The sequence below is a fragment of the Bidens hawaiensis genome, unplaced genomic scaffold (genome assembly GCF_021521415.1).
Source record: "Bidens hawaiensis isolate Kalapana, Puna unplaced genomic scaffold, B.hawaiensis_p1.1 tig00000566_1, whole genome shotgun sequence".
Lineage (NCBI taxonomy): Eukaryota > Viridiplantae > Streptophyta > Magnoliopsida > Asterales > Asteraceae > Bidens > Bidens hawaiensis.
Window position 1 is genome coordinate 2,952,857 of NW_027491035.1, and position 23,410 is coordinate 2,976,266.

A 23,410-nucleotide genomic window follows, 5' to 3' on the forward strand; every position below is an offset into this window, starting at 1 on the left:
CAAAACAATCGTTTACAGGGAACTTACCAGTCACCACGTGCGGATCATTGCGGGCTTGACCCGACCCAATTACAAACGCTCTTCCCTTGCCATTGCTTCCACCATTACTGCCACTTCCATTACCCCCATTGTTGTCGTTCTGTTTCAGCTTGGGACAATCCTTCCTGAAGTGACCTTCCTGCCCACATTCGTAACATCCCTTCGTCGTCATAGGTGGTTTAGGAGCACCCTTTGCCGCAAGGTCTCCTCTACATTATTTCGCTTGGTGACCCATCTTTCCGCATCTTTGACACTTGACGCGGTCACACTGGCCAACATGATGATAGTTGCACCTATTGCACTTTGGATATCTCCCAGCATATCCGCTCGAAACCTGCCCGCTACCGTTGTTGTTGTTGTTGTGACTCTGAGTGTTAAAGCTCCGAGCGAATTCGGGCTTACGGTAGTGCTGTTGCGGTGGGAGGTTCGAGGATGAAAATCTGGTGTTGTCAAACTTCCTCTTTCCGCTGCTCGGGTTGCTGTTGCTGTTGTTGTCGTTACTCGGGTTGTCACGGGCCTTAGTGGTCGAACCCCTAGGTGGTAACGCACCTTGGGTCACAGCCTGATCCGTCAGTTTGTGAGCTAAACGGATCGCTTGTTGAATCGTGGCTGGTCTGGAAGACGTCACCATGCCCTGAATCTGCGGTGCTAACCCATCAATGTACATTTCGATCCTCTTGCTCGGCGGATCCACCATCCGCGGACACATCACAGCCAACTCGTGCGAACGGGTAGTGTAGGCTTCAATTTCCGAGCCCACCATCTTCAGTGACCAGAACTCTGATTCTAACTTCAAAATCTCTTCTCTCGGACAGTACTCCTCTCGCATCATGTTTTTAAACTCCTCCCAGTTCATAGCATTAGCCAGTTCCAATCCAAGGATCTGCACGTTCGAATTCCACCAAGTGAGGGCAGAATTCTCAAGTGTTCCAGCAGCAAATTTGACCCTACTGGCAGGGGGACAATTGCACATCTCAAATGCCGACTCAGCCTTCTCAGCCCAACGCAGGAAGCCTATAGCTCCCTCAGTGCCCTTAAACGTACTGGGCTTGTAGTCAAGGTAGTTCTTGAAGGTACACGTTCCACTTGGACCTCCAGCTTGATTCTGAACGTGTGCGGCTAAAGCGGCCGCTGCATGGTCGTTCAGCAGAGTTTGGAGTTCAGCTGCAGTCAAGCTGATGTTACCACGTCCACGTCCAGCGTTTCTTCCAGCCATTTCCTAGAATCACAGTATAAAGTGTTAAACATGAATTTTTCTTTCATATACAACACACCATACATGTAATAAAAAGATAGGTAAGAAAGAAATAAGAAACAACATCACATCACAACCACATATTAATCTAAATAAAAATTCATGATTAAAACCATTGTATTCGCTACAAAGTATTTCCAATCAATCCTTAAAATCATAGAAAAATAATAGTTCGGATGGAGACAACCCCTCCATCTAAGTGTCATCATCACTAGATGTCATCGTCTGAGGACACCTCTGAGTGTGCCTCTTCCTCAGCCGGTTCTTCTTCGGGTTCCTCCTCGGGATCTTCCTCGGGATCCTCCTCAGGCTCCTCTTCGGGGTCTTCTTCAGGTTCCACTTCAGGCTCTGCCTCAGGCTCCGCCTCAGGTTCGGCTGCGTTCTGAGCAAGTTGCATTTGTATGACATCGCAACGCTCTAGAGCTATCTCGGTTTGGGTCCTTGCTTCTTGGAGTTGCCCTTGCAAGTCTATCATCTCAGCTTGCATCTTCATCATAATCTTCATCTGTTGATCACTAGCCTCTTGCATTTCCTTCATTGCCGCTGCCATGCGGGCAATCTCCTCCTTAGTCTCAGTTCCGTCTTTTAACAGTCCGGAAACGTTCGCTCTCGTATAGCGCATGTAACCAACATCACGCTCCAAACAAGAAACAACAGCTACGAGAACTCGCTCTACAGGTTCGGTTATGGGTGGTAGGGTGTTGGGGTAAGCAGGGTGGTTCGGGTGAGGTAACGAGGGAACTTGCTCGCGATAGACCATACGCCTGATCATGTTAGGGTACCAATCCCAGCTAAAGTCGTTTTTGTATATGCCTCCGGATAGGCGGTACCTCTTCGGTGCGAGAGTTTTGAGTTCCGGGACTACTCGGGGTGGCGATGCGGTGGGTAACTGCGGTTCCTTCCCGTGAGCATGCGTCATCGAATCGGATGATGATGAGGGTGGCGTCGACATTCCTACAGGTAAGCCGTGTATGCGCGCGCGTATGAGTGAAAGAGGTAAAGAGATAAGATTTCAAGACTACACAAACCTATGCAGTGCGTATCATTATAACTAATGGGTCGTCGCGGTTATAGTCTAGTATGCATGCAGCTTCTAGTTCGCTATAACCAATGGCTCTGATACCAATCTGTCACACCCTCAAAATCCACTAACGGAGTTTTACCGTCAGAGGGTGTGAACTAACAGGATCGGAATCATCAGTTATAATCAAACCATAAAAAAACGTTTAAATGAAAATAAGTGCGGAAGCGTAAAACCATAGAAACAATGTTACGTCACGCAGGACGATTTAAAACCAATGATAACAGTTAAAAGTAAGTTCGCATGGTTAAAAGTTTTTCAAGCAATGCATGTTCCTAAACCGCGCGTCCGCCTCGGCTACCTGAGAATAACATACTAAAAGTGTCAACACAAGGTTGGTGAGTTCACAAGTTATATAAAAATAATTCGTTTAGCGTTTGCGTTCAGCGTTTTGCGTTACAGCGTTACAGCGTTTTGCGTTACAGCGTTACAGCGTTACAGCGTTTTGCGTTACCAGATAGTGTTATGTCAATTATATATCGATAGGTAGCTAGTCTATACAACAAGTATTACTAAGTGTTCGACACCGAAGCTGACTCGTTTATTAAGTGCCTTGTCACCAGGTCATCCAGACCATGGTACGTGTTAGCCAAAATTACACCCGCTCGACCTCCAGTCGAGTTTAGCGTTGGGTGGGGTTTGTCAAACCCAGTAGTACTACTCAACAGTGACTCGCTATTCTAAATATTAACCGGTTCGATGTGTAGGACTTCAAATGTTTCGTTTGCCACTTAGCCTTTACAAGTGATATATAATTTATAACAAAATCTTAAATGCGTTGTGGAGTATGTTATCTCCCCAAGTGAAAAGCGTTTGAAAACAGTTTAAAGAGGGGAAAGTGAAACTCACTGTTTGCGAAGAATTTCCCAAATTAAATCACCAAGATGCGCGTCACCGAAAAACTCTCTCTAGCGTTCTAAAACAATAAAGAGATTTTTCTAAGTGTCGGAATATTATCGAGTCTCTAGACCCGGCACATAATACCTATGCACATAACATGTTTCGTGTTTCGTTTGTGAATCGTGTGTGACTTAAACAAGTGTTTTTGTGACACATTACATGTGTAAGCAATCATATACGTGTCATGTATTCATAAAGTACATCACTATCAATTATTCCCCGTAAGGGCATTTTGGTCAACAAATAACAATTAACTAGCCATTATTCCCCATGAGGGCAATTTGGTCAAATCATGGCAATCAATTAGCAATTATTCCCCGCAAGGGTATTTTGGTCAAAACAAAACAATTATATAGCAAGTATCATGTTTCATGCATTTTTACACAACTCAGCAGCTAGTTTCACCGAGACAGAAATCCTACTAGAAATATTGTACTATTTCACCGATCATTGCATCTCAATTAATTTACCAAAAATCATCACAGAAGCACATATGTCTTAGGTTTCCAGAACATATTTAATTATATTTTTATTCCACATAGTTTTCTCACAATCATCAAATCATTACAGCAAACTCATAACAGTCAAATTCATGCGCAACGGAATTTTATTTGCAATTCCCGTTAAACGAAAAATCCAATAAATGCAAGACCACTTGGGTTAAGTTCCTAACTCAATATTTCAACTTCCAGAAGTGGAACCAACCCAATTGGTCTCGTAGTTCATGAGATATAACATTTACAAAACAACCTAACAGCAGGTCTAACAGCTCAGCTTTGCACAATGTTTTTGTAAAATCATAAAAGTTAATCTTTACTTGTCCAAAAATTACAAATTTATACTCTATAGAAACTAAACTCAACCTAGTTTACTGTAGTACCAATAACCGCAACCAATTTTCATCTTTACACTTCGTTACAGTCACTTAAACATCAATAACACATTCTGTCCAGAAACTGTTTGTATCCAAACTCAACATATTAACAATCTATGAATTATCATGCATTCATATAACCCTCTAGACTCCATAAACACCATCCATGCACATCAATTACACATTACATACAAGATTAGGGTTTTTGTTTGAACTCAAATCAAAGACACAACAATCAACATGTTACAATATCAATTCTACTTATCAATTCATTATCCAATCAACAACAAATCATATTAACTATGCATACATGAAATCGGTCAAGCTAGGGTTTTCAATTAACCCATTAAACATCAAAATCAAGTAACAAGGATGTAAAGGATGATCAATTATACCTTCCTAGCACCTAGTTCTTCAATCAAAAGCTTGAATTGAGGGTTGTATGTGTGTGTATAGTGGACGGCAGCCAAGGGAGCAAGGAGGAAGAGGCCGATCGGAGCTTGTGGGGTTATGATAATAAGTTAGGGTTAAGTTATTAAGGCTATATTTATAAACATACAAGTTACACTCAAGTCCCTCTACTTTCAATTGTTGTTTTTCTAACTTAACTAACTAGTTTACATCTTCAGTTAATGTTCATAACCATGTTATCACGTAACACATAAGTCTAACACATAATTATCACATAATTACTGTTTTGACGTTTTTCGTTTATTCATCAATCGTTTGCGTCAACTCGTTTGCGTTTCGGTGCAAATCCCGAAAGACTACACCTGTAGTAAGTGTTAAGCGTCATTTAAACCCTAGTTTAAATGTAATGAAGTGTGCGTTATAGATTTAGTGATCTTAAGTTTGAATTGACGGAGTTGAGTTAACGGAGTTAACCTGAAATTGACGATTGTCACACAAAAAGAGTTACATTTTACATTCAAAAGGTTTGAATATGTATATTCGAGTAAGGTTTGATGATTTATAACCTTTTAGAGCATACTTAGACATTTTGGTCTAAGATTATCCTTATCGAGCATACTTTGAAGTTTTTACACTTTTCGGGTAGAGTTTACTACTTAACTTGAAATTTTATCCTTCCAAGCAGGCTTGATATTTGATTATGTCTGAATATGATGTTTACTAGCAAGCCTTTATATAGTTAAGACTTTCTAGCATACTTTAGTGCTTTGATTGTGAGTATAACTATTACTAGAAAGCTATTTGATATGTTTGATTATACTGTTTCCTAGCAAGCTTTGTTGATTTCTGAACTTTCTAGCAAACTTAATTGTTTTATAGGTTGTTGTAAGTCAGTCTAGCAAACTTTGTAATTGAACATGTTACTTCCAGCAAGCTTATATGTTTTTAGACTATCTAAAACACTTATGTGATTGTTTAACTATCTAAATTCATTCTAGCAAGCTCTGTGATTATGAGTGTGTATTTGAATTTGTCTTATTATGTTCAAGTGAACTTAATTTCAAGCACACTTGATGACTATGTGAATTGAATACGTTTATTTGAAATTACAAGTTTTTTCGGGCAAACCTAGTTTCCCGAGCACACTTTATGTTTCGAGCACACTTTGAAATTTTCAAGTGTTCTCTCAACATACTTGGTAATTATTCAATTTTTTTGCTTTTCGAGTACACTTTGTGTCTAGAACTCATCTCTAGCACACTTTTTTTATTTAACAGTGTCTTGAGCACACTATGTATAACAGTTTACCTGAATGATTATTTGCTAACTGTTTATGCATTTTCGGGTAAGGATTGAGTTAGTCAGACATTCGAGCAAGGTTGACAATTAGGAATATGCCTAAGATATTATTTTGGGATTCTTAATTGATTCCTAGCAAGGATTGCCTATTTGATGATTTATACTTGATTATTTGACTTGTGACTTATTTCTCGAGCAATCTTGTATTTTGAGTAATCTTCCTTCATTTTACTTAGCTTTATTTCTAAAACTCTGAAATAACTCTGAAACGAGTAAGCTTTGAGAAAGTGGAATATACCTAGCACGCTTTGTAAAAACTGACTTTTCCGAGCAAGGTTTGCTATATGAACTTTATCGAGCAAGGTTTTAAATGCGAATATATTTAATGGATAATGTTACTGTTTGACAGCTATTAACTCACTACATGACAAAATGCATTTAAAACCCACTTTCAAAAAGGTATAAAAGAGGGAGTTAGTGAAATATTCATCACTCTCACTTCTCTCTCCTTCCACACTTGCTCTCGTTTCAGAATATCAACCGACTTAATCTCAAAATTCATAACCCTAATTTACCAGCCCACACAATCCGAATCGGTTATTAATTTATCGAAGATCAGATATGGCTAACGAAGATGAACCGAGATATCCATTTGAGCACAAGCACAACATGTGTGCATTGTTGCAAATTACTCCTGATAATGAGGACGTGGACCTGATGATAAGATGGCTACAACGGTCAAATATAAGCTTTGCCTTGACAGAGTGCCCGGTGATATATAAAAATCATTCTTTAGATTTCTGGTGCTCAGCTCAATTAATCAATGATATAAATGGTAGGCAGATAGAAGCTACCGTAGCAAGGCAAGAGATAAGGATAACTGAAAGAATGATCAGACGATGTCTCCAATTACATGATGATGATCACAATCCGATTCACTTTACAACTGATTATCTACTAAAGATATTTGTGCATACAATGGGGTATCAAGAGAATGTGAAGGAGGGACAATTTCAAAAGGGAATATTCCCAAATTTATACAAATTCTTGATTCACCATCTTATTAAGGGGTTTACCCCTAGGAAGGGTTCTTGGACTCTTATGAGTCGTGATTTGGCCAACGCCATAGTTGCTATTGTCTATGACCTGCCATTCAACTTCTCTAAGATGATTTTCGAAGGAATGGTGAGCATACTGAAGAAGTCAGACAAAGACAAATTCTTGGCCTATCCCAGGTTTCTACAGATTATCTTACTCAGGAGCTACAAGATTTACCCACAATGGGTACAATACATGTACTGCAGAATCCAAACACATACAAGCGGATTGCTAATCTGGGTAGCACAAGCAGATTCAATACTGAGGCTGAAATTGAAATATTGTCGTGGTTAGTCAACCACGATTTGGATATTATGCCTGTGCCTGAGTTAACCTCAGAGGAGGAAGAATTTGATGAGGATTCTGAGGAATCTAGTGATGATGATATTGGAAATGGAGGAGATGGAGGAGATGTAGATGGAGGAGCTGGAGGAGTTTTTGTGGACAATGTACTTGATCAGGGGGAGAATCAACCCAATCTAACACCACCAACCACGCCCTTAGACACACCACCACAAACACCACCTTACCCACCATCACCAAATGACCAAATCCACCAATCCCCACCTTAAACACCGCCTACCCTAACCCAAAGCCCACCTGAAACCTTTAACCTAAGCCCACCTCACAACATTACCCAAACCTTTAACTTAGACCAAACCCAGCCTACCCATGAACCATATATACTAGAAACTTGTCCCACACACTTTCAAACATTCCCATCCACACCAATTACATCCCCATCCCAGACCCAAACCATAGACCATCCCACCAATCCTATACCTGAACCTTTCTCTACTTCACCACCACTAACCCCTCCCTCTGGTACTTACCTTTTTGACAGGAATTTGGACCGTTTGATGGAAAATGCCACTTTGAGAAAGGGGAATGAAGAGGTGTTAAAAGAAAATATAGAGTTGAAACAACAGCTGGTACATGCTCAATTAAGAATTCAAACCCTTGAGGTAGAGGTTGAGAAGACCTCAGCTGCCCCAAACAGGGGGGAGAATATTCAAGAGATCACTTTTACTGATGAGGCTGTTGAGGAGGATACATGGGTGAAAGTAGTGGCTACTGATGGTTTGACAAGTATATTAAATGCATATGATGAGAGTGATGATGAGGATAGTGGTGAAAGGATGATTTTTGATGAAGATTATGAAGGTGATAGATCTGGTGATGATGAACAGAACTATAATGTGCACAATGAAGTGTTGAATACTGTTGCTGGAAATGATGATGATGATTTTTTAAGGAAAGAGAAAGAGATTGTGGATGAGATGGCACAAAATACTGATAAAATGGCAACAACTGATGTTGCTACTGATTTTGTGATGGAGGGAGAGGCTGCTACTGAGGAACCAGTTTCTACCGAATAAGAAACGCATGAAGATAGTTCCAAGAGAGTAGAGCAGGACAAGGAGATGGATGACTTTTCAGATGACATTGATAACTTTCCCCCGGAAACAGAATAGGAAAAGAAAAGAAGATTAGAAAAAGGGAAAGCCATTGCTGATGATGATGAGGAGGAAGAGCCTGTAATCACAAAGAAAATGAATGATGTGGATGAGGAAGAGGATCAGAATGATGCTGCTGCCAGAAGGCTTGCACAAGTTATGAAAGAAACAAGGGAGAGGGAATTCATAGCCCAAACCCTAACTGCAGAAGAGTTGACAGGGCAGTAAATTTTGATTGAACAGGCTAATATTGCAAAAGTTCTTGATGAAGAAGGTGTTGAGGAACATGAGGTGATTGAACTTTGATTAAAATGAAAGAGCTGAAGAAGTTGATAATTCTTTGGCAATGGTGTTGAGTATGGTCAGTCAAACTCACAAACAACCTGAAAAGGAAGTTTAACATAAAGAACCTACAAAGAAAAGGGAAGTTGTAGATACAATAGAAACATTGCGGAAAAAGGTCTCTAAGTTACATGAGGAGTTCACAGCAAAAGTGAATAGATTTGCAAAGATGTATGCAAGAAAAAGGAAGGCTGAGGAACAAGCTCATAAAAACAAGTCAGCAAAAAGGGCTCAATGGGATAATGAAAATGAATACTTTGTTGAAAGCCCTGAAGAGAAGAAAAGCCTTTTGAGGCCTATTCCAATTAAGATACTTAGGCCTGAAGACTTACCCAATATAAAAGAAGCTAGATGGGAAGATAAAAATGAGTATTTTGTTGAAAGTCCCGAGGAACATAAAAGTCCGATAAGGCCTACTCCAATTCAGATAATTAGGCCTGAAGATTTACTCAATCCTCGAGAAACAAAAATTGATGCTGTGAATGAGTCTACTGAAAAGGAAGATACCTCTGAAGAAGATGACTCTGAAGATGACAATGATGATAATGATCAGGGTAATACGGCTGAGAAGGTTGATGTTTTGTCCCCACAAGTAGAAATGACCGATGAGCAAAGGACAAGTATCCAACAAAGTCTTGATGAAGCTAAAAGGAAGAATCCATTAGTCAAGTTAATCAAATTTGGATACGGGTTTGAAAGATTGGCTCCACTTTCTGATGAGGAGTTGCAAAAGATGATTGACAGAGAGGACTATGAAATAAAGAAAAGCATCAAAAAGAAAAATATTGATTCCTTGAAGTTTAGAGATTATCTGAGAAAACAAGGGCTAAATGAGAAAGACTTAAGCAGAATGAGTTTCCATGATTTGCAGAGACAATATAATACTACAAGGGAAACCATTGAGAGAGAAGAAAAAGAAAGGTTTGTGAAAGAATCAAGGTTGAAAGAAAAAGTAGAGGAGGTAAGAAAGAAGTATCCCGGGAAATGTGGATACTTAATTGACAGAGGAATGTCACCTGAAATGGTGGATAGTTTGTCAAAGAAAGCGGTTGAATCTCACTACAACAGGCTGACAAAGAAAGAACAATCAAAGAAAGATCAACCGGAACCCTCTGCTAAAAGAAGAAGAATTATGACTCTAAGAGAGAAGAAGAGGGCTGAAAATGAAAAGGATGAGTTGAAAAAGCTAAAACACAAGATACTCCTGTGGAAATAAAACCTGAGCCGATTGAACGAACAGACCCATGGGAAAATGAGGAAATGATTAAAATCCTGAAGGTGGTGATGAAAAGAAAAAAATGTGTTTTATATGCTTGGTCAGGCCCAATTGAAGAAATTATTCTATGAACTGAAAGCAGAATGGGAGAAAGTGTTGTCAGAAGGTGTGAATCCCAGAAGCTTTATAGGTGGAAGATTTGTACCAACAAGTCAACTTCAAGATGAAAGGATTATGGAAATGATTGTGAAATTATTCAGGGATGGAGGAGAAAACCTGATTGATATGTTGACTATGCCTGCTGAGTTGATTGTGGAAATGTATAAGAATAAATTTGGAGTAATGGGGGCCACCAAACCAATGAAGCCAATTCCTACAAGGCCCTCAGCTTCAAGGAGATACACCTTAACAAGCAGAAGTGAGTCAAGTAGAGCTGGAACTCAAAGGGTAGAAAGACACCAAACTGATATAGACTTGCCAATGATGCAATACTATGACTCTGTCTCCAATACTTTGAAGGTGATCAGGCAGAGCAGACAATTAAGGGAGATCATTTTTAAAGATGATTTTGCGGATTACAAGAGAGAGCAACTGGAAATAATGGCCAATCTTGACTTGTATGACTATCATGATAGAAACAAGATGGCTGGAAGACAACAGAACGAGTTGTCAAAATATTTAAAGAGTGAAGCTGAAAAGGGGTTTCCTCTTTTGAATCAAAAAAAGAAGTGGGAGTTGACAAAGCATGAGAAGAACAGACGAACGAAGCGAATAAGGAGCATAAGGGATGCTGAATATGACTATGTTTCAAAAGTCAGAAACAAAATTCCGTTGTCCAATATGAACACTTGCATATATATGAGAAAGAGAATGACTCGTCCAAATCATGAAGTCCAGAAGAATGGCAGTATTGTTGAGATCGACTACAAAGAAAATGAAGGCCACTACATTCTTCGTAACTCAGATGGACTTATATTGGACATTATCGGAAATGATGAAGATCTGACCTTTTTTCATAATGAAGATTTGAGGGACATATTGGAAATGACAATTTCTGAGAATCACCCTCATTATCAAATATTGTCCATTTTCAAGCAAAGGACAGGAACAGTGATAGTTGAACGAAGACAAGCAGTCCACAATGCAAGAAGATGAAGATTTTTATTTTAGGGTTTGCTTTTTGATGTCCATTGGACAAATTTTCAACTATGTAATCATTTGATTTTAATAAGTAATTTGATTTGATTTGATGTGTATTTTTAAATAAATGTAAGTAACCTTAGAGGTGTTTTGGGATAGCTGAGGTGTTCGAATCTAGGGGGAGATTGTTGAGTCAAGAATTTGACATGAAATGACTTAAGGAAGATTAAGGGTTGGAATCTTCTCAACGCTCCTATGAAATGGCTAAGTATGGAAACCGATCACACTTGGACATACGAGCAGTGTTTTACTTGTCCTCGCAAGGTATTTTGCCTATCGGGCAATGTTATCTTCTTGAAGTCTTCTTAAGTTATGATCCGAGCAGGGTTCACTTTGTCTAGCAAAGGTGTTCTTCAAGTCGAGCACAATTTGCTTACTAGCAAACCCTTGACTAAACCAAGCTTTTGAAGCCAAGAATTTGGAAGATCTAGCAAGGTTTAATTAATAAACAGTAGTCAGAGCATGCTTGTTGAAAGTGATCAAGAAATATTCTAAGTACTTTCTCCAGCAAGGTTCAACTCCGAGCAAGCTACTCCCAGCACAGTTCAAACAGTGCCATTAGCACACTTTGCTTTGCTCAATAAGTTATCTTTTAACAAAGGGTTGAAGGGATTTATGAAGAACAGTTTGCTCGTAGGACCATATCGAGCATAGTTTGCTATGGTCAAAAAGATTGAAGTCTGCTAGGTGAGTATTTTCTAAGGAAAATACTCTAAGTGAAGTCTACCCGGAGAACTGTTCACCAGCATACTTCAAGGTTACCAGGTCTGCTAGAAGAAGACAAATGGCACAAAGTGTGCCCGAAGACCTGTTTTTACACTTAGAATGTTTTTGAATATGTAATACAATTATGTACCAATCATTAGGGTTTTTAGAAGGAATGACAGCTGTCAGGTGGTGGCAGGCCGATAAATAGAATAACTTAGGGCACGCCTACCACACAAGAGACACGAGTTTTGCCACTTACACTTTTCAGACCTAAACGAATATTCATGATTGAGTGTGACAGCTGTCCTAAGATTAGTACAGATAAACATTCCTTACAACAAACCCTAATCGATTTACATTTGTATGAAACCTTTCTATAAATGGAAATCTTTTGAGTTATGGTTTGTGTTTGTTACATTTAATAGTCTTTAAGCAACAATCCTGTTTGTTAGTGATTCCGCCGTTAACAAACATTTGTTCTTACCTTAAATAGTACATTCACCAACCTTCTTGTCGACATGGTTTTTTGTGTGGGTTGACATTTATTGTGAGTTTGAGTGATTATTTTCGGGACCGACATAACCCAGTATATAGAAAAACGCAGCGGAAATAATTAGTTTTAAATCTTGTTTTCCAAACATATAAAACCCGTTTTATATAAAACCCAATGCCCGGATCCAAATACGATGTACATACTATCAAAACCAACCATAGGGTGTTGGATTACATACCTTTAATTTCTAGAAATTGAGAGGGATGAATATGAATGACGAATCTTCAAATGAGAAGACCTCAAGCTTGTATACCCGTTCAAGCTAATCAACAAACACCAAGTTTCTAGGATTTGTACACTTGCAAATCTCCTTGTTTTTCTTCTTGTTCTTCCTTTCGGCCGAGAAGAGAAGAGAGAAAAAGAGAGTCTTGTGTGTGTGAGAGAAAGTCTGTTTTTGGTTATTCAAGAATTGTCATCTACCAACCACACCAAATGCATGTTATTGAAAAAATACAAAAGAGGAGAGAGAGAGAGAGAGAGAAGAGGGGCCGACCCCACATGGGGTTTCCCCCCAAAACCCAAAAATCATCTTTTGTTTATTTTCTTTTTCACATATATATGTTATTTATCCAAATAAATAACATCCCTCAAATTATAAATTATCCACATAATTTATTTATCACACAAGTGCAAAATATTTAGAAAACCATTTTTCCAATTATCATAAGTGTTTGATAATTATTACTTAGATCGTATCTAATAATAAATATCATGGTGTTTGTCTATCTTGTTATTGGGTATGACCCGACTTGGATCATAACGTACTAGCCACATCAACTCAAATATGTGTCTTGGGCAGATCGAAACAGCGAGCACAAACTAACCAAACCAGAGCCTATAAAAAAACAAGTGGAGAATAGAAGAGGGTGATGATAAAATGTATACAAAGGAAATAATATACCCGAATGCATTTTAGAGTGTGCTTAGGATTTCTTCAAGTTTTAAAATATTTAAATAAGTAATTTGTAAAAGATGAGCAAGATAGATAGATGCTTCGTGAATCAAGATTTCACTGATAGGTGGTCTGACTCGTCTTTCTCGGCTATACCAAGATATTAATCGGATCATTCGCCTATTATTGTTATTACCATCCCATTAGATTACGGTTCGACTCCTTTTAGGGTTTTTAACTCTTGGTTGGAGAAACCTGAATTTGAAGGAGTGGTTTTTGAAGCTTCTACCTCTTTTGTTGGCGAAGGGCCTCCCGACGTGATGCTTGCAGAAAAACTTAAACACATTAGACAGAGAATAAAAGAGTGGGAAAGTAACGCAAGAAAGGAAAAGAAAATTTTGATTTTTTTTATCAAAAGAGATGTTGGATTTAGATGTGAAGATGGAGGAAACACCTCTTGAGGAGGAAGAAGAATGGATTCGAATAGAATGCCTTAAAGAGAGGTCTATCATTGAAGGCCATAGATCTAAGGATGTGCTTCAAAAATGCAGGATATATTGTGCTTCATACGGAGATGAGAATTCGACTTTTTTCCACTTAATTATAAAGAACAAAAATTTATCCAATAAAAAAACATGGACTAGAATTAAACGAGAGATGGTGCTCGGTGCCTAATAAGGTTAAAAAAGAAGTGTTGAGGCATTTTAGGTCTCGGTTCGAAGATCCGCTTTTGATCGGCCTAAATGGTATTCAGATGGTTTTAGTAGGCTGCCTCCCGATGAGGTAGAAAGCTTGGAGATCCCCTTTTCTAGTTTGGAAATCAAGGCAGCAGTTTGGGAGTGCGGGGAAATCAAGTCACCGGGCCCGGATGGACTGAACTTTAAATTTATTATGATGTCTTGGCATATGCATGATGATGACTTTGGAAGATTATTTAATTTTTTCCATAGTTCAGCTTCTATTGATCAGTAATGTTGTTCCTCGTTTATAACTTTGGTGCTGAAATGTCGAGACCCAACATCTTTGCAAGACTGCAGGCCTATTAATCTTATTGGAGCAATTTCTAAGATAGTCTCTAAAGTTCTTGCAAACCGGTTAAAAGGTGTGTTGAAGTTCATAATTTCTAATTCACCGTTAGGTTTTTTAAGTATCAGGTCGATATTGGATGGAATTTTTTTTTCAAAATGGTGTTTATTTAAAAAAAAAGGATAACAGGGAAAGTCAAAAAAAAAAAAAAAAAGGAAACTAGTTAATCTGCCATTGGCAATGATGGATTAGAAGGAAACATGAAATGGATCCGCCATTGCCAATGGCGGATCAATCATTGAAAGCTAATCCTCTTCTGCCAATTGCGGATTAGGAGCAACACATACACAACCCCGTTTTGTTCCGTTATGTACCACTTAACCAAACAAACGAAAACTAACGTGGTTTACTAACCTAACTAACCCAACTAACTAAATTTTGTTTTCTTCCTAGTTAATATTATTTACCTACCAACATTATTGTTTTCATCTATCATGCATTATTAAAGCTCCTTCCAAAGCCAAAGCTTTAAAGCTAGTCTTGTTTCAGATTTCACATGCATCTTTCTTCTACCTTAACACAATTATTAGCCTCACATGCATGGTGCTATGGCTTTTTCAGATTTCACAGTCCTTCAAGATTCGTGAACCACCATGGCAGTCTTCAATCATACACGAGGAGGAAGAAGATGAAACCAAAAAAATAAAAATAAAAAAAAATCCTAATCCGCCATTGTGAATGGCGGATTAGGTTTTTCACCAAAAAAAAGTTGTTCCTAATCCGCTCTTGCCGATGCAGGATTAGGTTTTCAAAAAAAAATAAAGGTTCCTCCTAATCCGCTCCTGCCAATGGCGGATTAGGAGTTTTTTGTTTCCCCCCTTCTCCTTTATAGTATTTAAAGTGTACAGTCCATATTCTAATGCACGTCGCTGGTAGCCCAGTTGGTTAAGGACATTTGTTATGGAATCGGAGGTCGCGGGTTCAAACCCCTTGCAGCCGGTTTTTTTGTAACTTTTTTTAGTAACTTTCCACCATTCACTTATTTTTTGTATCTTTCCCCATTAAATTGTTTTAGTAACTTTCCACCATTCAAAACTTTTTTTAAATTTATACCATTAAATCATTTTACCAACTTTCCACCATTCAAATCGTACAAATGTTAATTTAAAGTTTTTACGTACCTACATGCATCACCTGTTGAACCAGAAAAAAATTATTTTTTCCTAATCAGCTATTGGGAATGGCGGATTTAGGTTTTTCAAAAAAAAAAAAAAAATTGTTCCTAATCCGTTATTACCAATAGAGGATTAGGGTTTTAAAAAAGAAAAGTTTTCTCCTAATCCGCTATTGCCAATGGCGGATTAAGAGTTATATTTAAAACCCTAATTTGTACATGATAACGTACTAATATTATATTATTAGTATAAGGTATTTTCAAAGTAGTATATAAATAGTGAGACTAGTTGGTATGTTACTTGGTAATTCATCATCGGCTATAATGGATCCTAACGTTGTGTATGCTATCAGTCCAACAAGAGTCATTTCAAAGGAGTTATGTTACCTATGTGGTGCTCCTACTTTCTACCGTATGATTTGCGATACGTGAATCCTACATTGTGTAAGTGTTTATGTATTTATTATCTTGATCAAATATGTCTTTTGATTGAGTAACTAGATATCTGTTTTCTTAGTGTAATTGTGAGCTTCCTCAGCCTGAAGCAAAAGTACACCCCCACACAACCCCCCTCACCGAAGTTAACTTTTGACCAGTTGAATCCAGATTTGTTTCAAGACCCAGATGTGTTGAAGAGTATTTATGAAAATGAAGGGAAAAAAGAAGTTGACCTGGAGTACCACCATGACCCGTATCCTGGAGAGCACTCATCGGATTCGGAGTGGACAAATGATGATTGCCATTGGAAGTAATCTATGTTTTATTATAGTTGTTATGTGTTTTTTAATGTGTTTTTAATAAAGTTTTTATGTGTTTCATCAATTTGTTTTTAATCAACTTGTTTGTTAATTCTTGTTTGCTTAATTATAGTTTGTTTCATTCTAACACTTTAAAATCTAGACTAATAACTCATAAAAGTTACTTTAACAAAACAAAAAACAAAAACATTGAATTACAATTTATAAATTTACAATTTATAAAAAAAACAACTCACAATTTACTTCTACTAAATACTATATATATAACACCCCTACTTTCATTCTCAAACCCACACTTCAACACCAATTACTCAATCTCACACTCAAGCTCACAAACCACATCCAACATCTCAAACCCGCACCAAAATTCAACCTAGAAAATGAATTCGAACTTGTATCTCAACCCGGTCCAAGGGATGAAAGTCTCTTGTACCTAGGAGCCGAACACCGAGCCCAAAATTTGTTCCTCAATCCACTAGAGGGGGAGTGCTCTACATTGGATTTTAAACGTGGGGATGATACATTTTGGGAGCGAGTCTCGGAAGAGATCATACATCTAAGGGGTATAATATTGGAGTATATTGATTTATTTGGATTTGGCGGTATCGTACGTTGTGGTTATAGTAAAGTTGACCGAGCGTTGGTAGAAGCTCTGGTTGAAAGGTGGTGACCCGAAATGAACACGTTTCACTTGCCATTGGGTGAGGCGATTGTCACCTTGGAGGATGTTAACGTTCTATGGGGGTTACCCATTGAGGGAGAGGCGTTAGCTGGGTACGAGGAATCGTTCGACTACAACCAACAGAGGGAAATGTGCTATACTTATTTGGGTTTTGATACAAAAGAATCTGATTATAAAAATCAAATTTTAAAACTCAAATGTATAGTAGACTTTATGTTAGATTACCCAATAACCGAAGAATCTACTAATAGACAATGTATGCAGGGTGCCCGTTGTGTCTGCCTAATAGTGGCTTCTAGTAATATGTTAGCATATACAAATAATGGGTACGCGTCATTACATTTACTATCTCATTTGAAAGACTTTCAAGTTAGTGGGCGACTGAGTTGGGGTTCTGCTCCCCTGGTGTGTTAGTATAGAGAACTCTACAAGGGAACGAAACCCCAAACAAAGGTAGTTGGCGGCCCAATGTCACTGCTACAAGTATGGGCATGGACCCGGATTCGAACAATGAGACCCACAATTGTCCATCAACAAATCGATTGGAGCCATCCATATGGAGCAAGGTATTAAAAGGTTTTATAATGTTTAGTTGTATTAAATGCTGGGTTGACAGTTTAGTAGTTTGAATCATGATTTATAATGTTGGGTTGTATTAAAAGATTTTAAAATGTTGGGTTGTATTAAAAGATTTTAAAATAATATAAATATCTATTATTACAAATTTAGATATTAAATGTGCTGATTTTAAAATAATATAAATATCTATTATTACAAATTTAGATATTAAAAGGCATTAACAAAATTAATGAGAAAATATATCTTCAATGGAGCTTGAATGTTTATAAATAAACATTCAAGTATCATTTTAATGAGAAAATAATATCATCAAACTTACCATAATAATATAAATATCTATTAATATGGTAAGCTTGAAGATATTATATTTGTGCTATTGTTATGTTAAAACTTAAAACTTGAATGTTTATAAACTTTTTAAAGTTATACGGTCAAAAGTACTAACAATAAACATTGTTTTTGACATAATCATATAGAAACTGTGTAAATTTTTTTTTTTACATATATGGAGTGTTGTCACACCATGAAGATAAATAATAAATCTTTATGTTTTGGAAACTAGTGACACTAGAAGCAGGTTTGTTTGGACCTTGTGGCATGTGGGGTATGATATATATGTATATAAATTATCATAAATTTTCAAACCCATTATAAGGAAATACTGAATTGAAAAGAAATGAAACATGGTCATGAAGAGAATCTGCTTTTTAAAGTGTCAAATGAAACATGATTACACCATAACTTTTGATAATGGTTAACAAGTAACATTTAAAGAAATATATAAAATAGATGTATTTTTAAAAGTATAAAATTTTATTAAAGGAATTATTTTTATTTAAATGAGAAAATATTTTTATTTCGTGATACTAAGCGTTATATTTTATATATAAGTTGTTTAACTAATTTTGAAAATAATAATTAAGCACACTTTATTTTTTTTTTGAATATCCTCTATAAAATTTTAAGATAATATGTTTTAAGAAAAAAGATAACCTATATGGAAAGTTAATCTTGCAAAAAGGTAAATGACTAACATTTTCTTATAATTTTGTTTATTATATTTTTAACATGAAACGGTAGAGCTTTATACTCGATTTATTATTATTTTTTCGTTTAAAAATCATACAGACAACTGCCGGGTTCGCTGAAGGTAGATATTGTATCACTTATTATTGTCTTTTTGAAGGTGGGATGAGCATGACATTAGTCACAGGGAGACTCCTTCACACGTGCTGAAGGCCCACCGAACAATACTACAAAATCTACGAGAGGCTGAAGTATTTTTCGTTAACCATAACAGTTTTTTATAGAGATGTAAATACTAAATATTAACAATATTTTTGTTTTAACAGTTTAATTGGATGCTTTATCGGGACGTGATGAATAGACTCCCGCAAATGTGTCTAACAGGCATAAACAGTTGTAGGTCATCATGTTGTCTAATTTATTGGAATGTCGTTGAGTATCATCCGGTGGAAAGGGTAATGAGACAGTTTGGATTCCGTCAGGAGGTCCCTGACCCTATCCCTTTACCACGTGAAGTTCTCTGAAGACTCCGTAAGACAGCTCGGAAAGGGAGGTTGGGCACAGACTGGTCTTCGGTTCCGGTGTTGTACATAATGGGTTCGCTGATCACAGTGGAATGGCAAAATACTTGGTTAGTATAATTACTAATGTAAAACTAAATTTAATAAATAGTAATGCGTTTGGGTTTTAATTAATTTTTCGTTTTGTAGGTGGATGGATTAGGCCACATTAGTCAAGAAGCCATCAGAATGCAGAACATGGGCCCTTAACATTACGTTGAAAATTTTGGAGGGGTCCAAAACATGGCTTCTCAGCTAATTCAATCTATTAATAATGTGGATCAGCCTTCCTATATACAGACTAATGAACCGGATTTGAGACATATTAACATGCTCTGCGTCCTCGGGGGCGTCGTGGTCGACCAAGACCTCGGGCGAACCCTGTTAATGATGATGATCAGGGGGCATGTCCGTCGAATTTCGGAAGGGCATCAACCGCCGATGGGGCTGGTCCCTCGAATTTTGGAGGCCCTAGTACCGACTATTGGGCGGGTCCCTCCAATTTTGATTGGCAAGCCGGTTATCGACCTTCGTTTCAAAATGTTGGACAAGGATCATCAAGTATCAATGAAGAAAACAATTGGGTATCCTCCTTGTTTGACTGCACTCGCACTAGTAACATGATCCCTGCGATGTACACGAACAACCTGGGAGACTTACAGAGTTACGATTATACCGGTACAACAACCGCGTTACCAACATTTAACTCCGGTTCCAATGAGCTTGGACCTACAGCTGACTCAAACCGGAGGCTCAAATCCACAACTGATTAAGAACGCCAAGATCCAAGACCACTAAGACATCCAAGACCAGCTGGTTGTGCCACGGGTGGTTGTCTGATCCGCCATTCCCATAGACATTAAAAATTAATTCAACATGTGATTATTTGTATTTTTATTTATTTTATGTGTAAAACATTTATGGGAATCTTAACTTTTCATGTATGTGAATTTTTCATGCATGCAAGTAAACTAGCCATATTTTTTATATTAATTATCATCTAACAATTTTTATTAAAATTTTATGCTGTGATCTTTGCCAGTATTATATTGAATTATAGACATAGATATGGGTAACATAATAACACATAAAGAGTCCATAACGCGTTATACATAAAACGTAAAAAAAGTTTAAATTAAATATGATCTAATTCTCTTGAAAACTAAGTTATACTTAAGACATTAAATAAAACAAACATAAACTTGAATACATGATAAAAAATACAATAATTAATGTTGTCGGTTCAGACAATTATTGATCCTTTGACCCGTTGATTTACAACCAGAACACCTATGACTCGTCGTTTCCTCAGCGTAGCTGGCGCCGATCTCGTGGTGCATCCTCCTCGCACGCCGTCTTCCCCTCAAGATGGTTATCTTCGATGGGTCTCTATGAATTCGTCATCCGACGTACAATCAATCTTGTTTATGAGGCACGGAAAATACCGGTGACTGTATTGTGCACGGTAGGTTTCTGTGTAATACCTTGGATCAGCCATTGCTCTTTCATTTCCACTGATGTGGTGGCATACTGCGATTGCATGGCTACACGGGAAACGATAAATTTGCCACTAACCACACGTGCAGGTTCATTCTTGGAATTCTACCGTATACGGACTGAAGCCAGATTCGTCCAATGTTTGTAGGGATGACTCCACCTGGTACCGTTGATGACGTGCTGAATAAGGGAACACTCGGTGTTGTCGAGCCCTGATTTCACGATTATGGTAGACTGTCCACATGCGGTAAGGATAGTCCGTTGAACAGTTATACGCGGTTGTGTAGTGTATGGTGTATTGCTCAACATCTCTTTTAAAGGTGTGTTCAAGTAATGCCTTTATTGGGAGGATCCTGGCACCACGTAACACATTGTTCATGCTTTCTGATATGTTCGTGGTGAGGTTACCCCATCATTGATTCCCACTGTCATACAGGACTGTCAATTTTTTTTATTTATCGCACGGAGGTACCGCCATGCTTCTTTATTTGTTGCCTTAAGCTCATCCATTAGGCGGTCATACTTTCTTCATCGGGTTGTGCATCCGATCTCCCAACACATCCTTTTCAAGCTCACACTCTTCAACTTCGCTATGAAATTGCTTCTTACATGCCTTAGACAAAATCGATGGTAGGCGTGTGGTTCCTTCTAGGATTCTAAATTATCTATGGCGTGTTTCATGCCCGCATGCCTGTAAGAAATTACACACAACTTTTGCCTTGCGGGGTCTTCAACGTTGTCAACAAATTATTGGAGAAACCACTTCCAACTCTCGTTTGTTTCCTCATCCACCAGTGCGTACGCAATCGGCAAGATCATGTTGTTTGCGTTTTTGGAAACCGCCATAAATATTTTTCCCTTGTAAGTGCCCCTAAGATGGGTGGCATCTATAGAGATCACATGAATGAAAAAACCAAAGGCTTCAATACTTGGACAGAATGCCCAAAATACATACTTGAATACTGAGCAGTCACTTGGACTATAGGGATGATGTAACCACTGAACAACGGTACCGGGGTTTGCTTGTTGTAGTGCCAATATGTAGCTTGGTAATTCATGGAAGTTTTCATCCTAGCTGCCGTATATGTGTTTCAATGGTTTTTTTCCTGGCAGCCCAAGCCTTGCCGTAAATGATAACAACATTTAGTTTCTTTATAATCAGAGACTGAATTTGTTTTAGAGTATACGATAAATTTGCAAGAACTTGTTGTTGGATGTGGGCTATTACAAATTTTGATCTTAGGGCTCGGCTGTTGTTGTTGCGAGAAACAGTGGTGAAACACGAGTGAGCCGGTGTCCATGTTTTCATTTTGAAACAATTGAAATCTTTTAATTTTCTTGCCATGCATGTCCAAAGACATGGTTGAGAGGTATCGTGCTGGTTGTTTGTTTGTTTGACACTTTTACATTTCGTTGTGAAAACTTTGGGTCGGGTTTCTGCCATAAATATCTCTTTGTTGTGGTTGATATTCCACATTCGAACGGCGTAATCAACTTGGACTTTTGAAGTGAAATACATATTTAAACATATTTCTGGATCTTTTTCATCCCACAAATCCATTTCATCTTCCGCAAAATTATCAATGGGAATATAGTCTTCATCCATTCCTCTACCAACAACATTAAGTTCGGGGAAATGGGTAAGTCCCTGACTTTGTTGTTGAGGCAAAAGAGGGAGTGGTTCGTCGTCCTCCGATTCATATTCAGAAACAGATGGTTCATTCTCTGATGTGTCTTCAACTTTTTCAGCTAGAGAGTCTTACAAGAAAAAAAAACAATTTATTACCTTTAACAACATTTTTTTGAGTATAAAATAATTAAAAGGGATGCAAAAAGGAAGTATAATAACCTTCATCGTGGTCTTCAATTATTGAGGAACTACCATGCTCATGTTGTTGCAAGTATGGAACTACCATCGTCCACGCCACATGAATTTTACAGGTGCAAACAGGAACAAGGGAAGCTAGTTGGTATATTAAATACATATCACTTTCTTGGTGAATATGTGCGGTATAAGAACCTCCATTGTATTCATAGTAGAGTGTTAACTCTAGACAACAACATTAACGGTCAATTTGAACACATCTACATATGTTGTCAATCATAACAACCCCTTATGTGTATGACACTTCACCTCATAATATACCTGCACTGCAAAGGTGTTGAATGGCAAAGAATTTTACAGTTTCGAATCCAACTAAAAAACGTTGGTCAAGATATGTAGTTGAGTTTTATATTAACTGAGATGCCCCATTTTGCTATACAAAGTTTTCACCCAAGAAAAAACTCAATCGAAGTTTCTGGGTACTTTGTTAGGGTACGAGTCAAATGGTTCCTTTTCCGAAACGGTAAATTCTAAAGTTTTATATAGTTTATATAAAGTTTTATATACTTTTAGATATATGCTTCATTAAATGACTAACTAATATTTTTGATAAATATGTTTGTAGCACATCGAAGCGTGGACAACAAGATTGATGATTGTTCGATATGCAAAATTAAGAAATAATCCAGATTTAAGACTCCGTTGGACGGTGTTGCCCCCGTGTTTTTATGGCGAAATGAAAAACAATGACTCTATAGTTGCCATATAGCTATCCGGAAGAAAAGACCCATATCCACAATTTTGGGAGGTTGGCCAAGTTTATATTCCGTTTTCGTTTCATTCTGGTGGTGATTGGTTACTCGTCCGTGTTGATATGAGAACGATTCCAATTACCCAACACTGGACAGATAAAAGGTGGAGAAATGAAAACTTCAAAGAGCTAAAATGGAGATGTTAT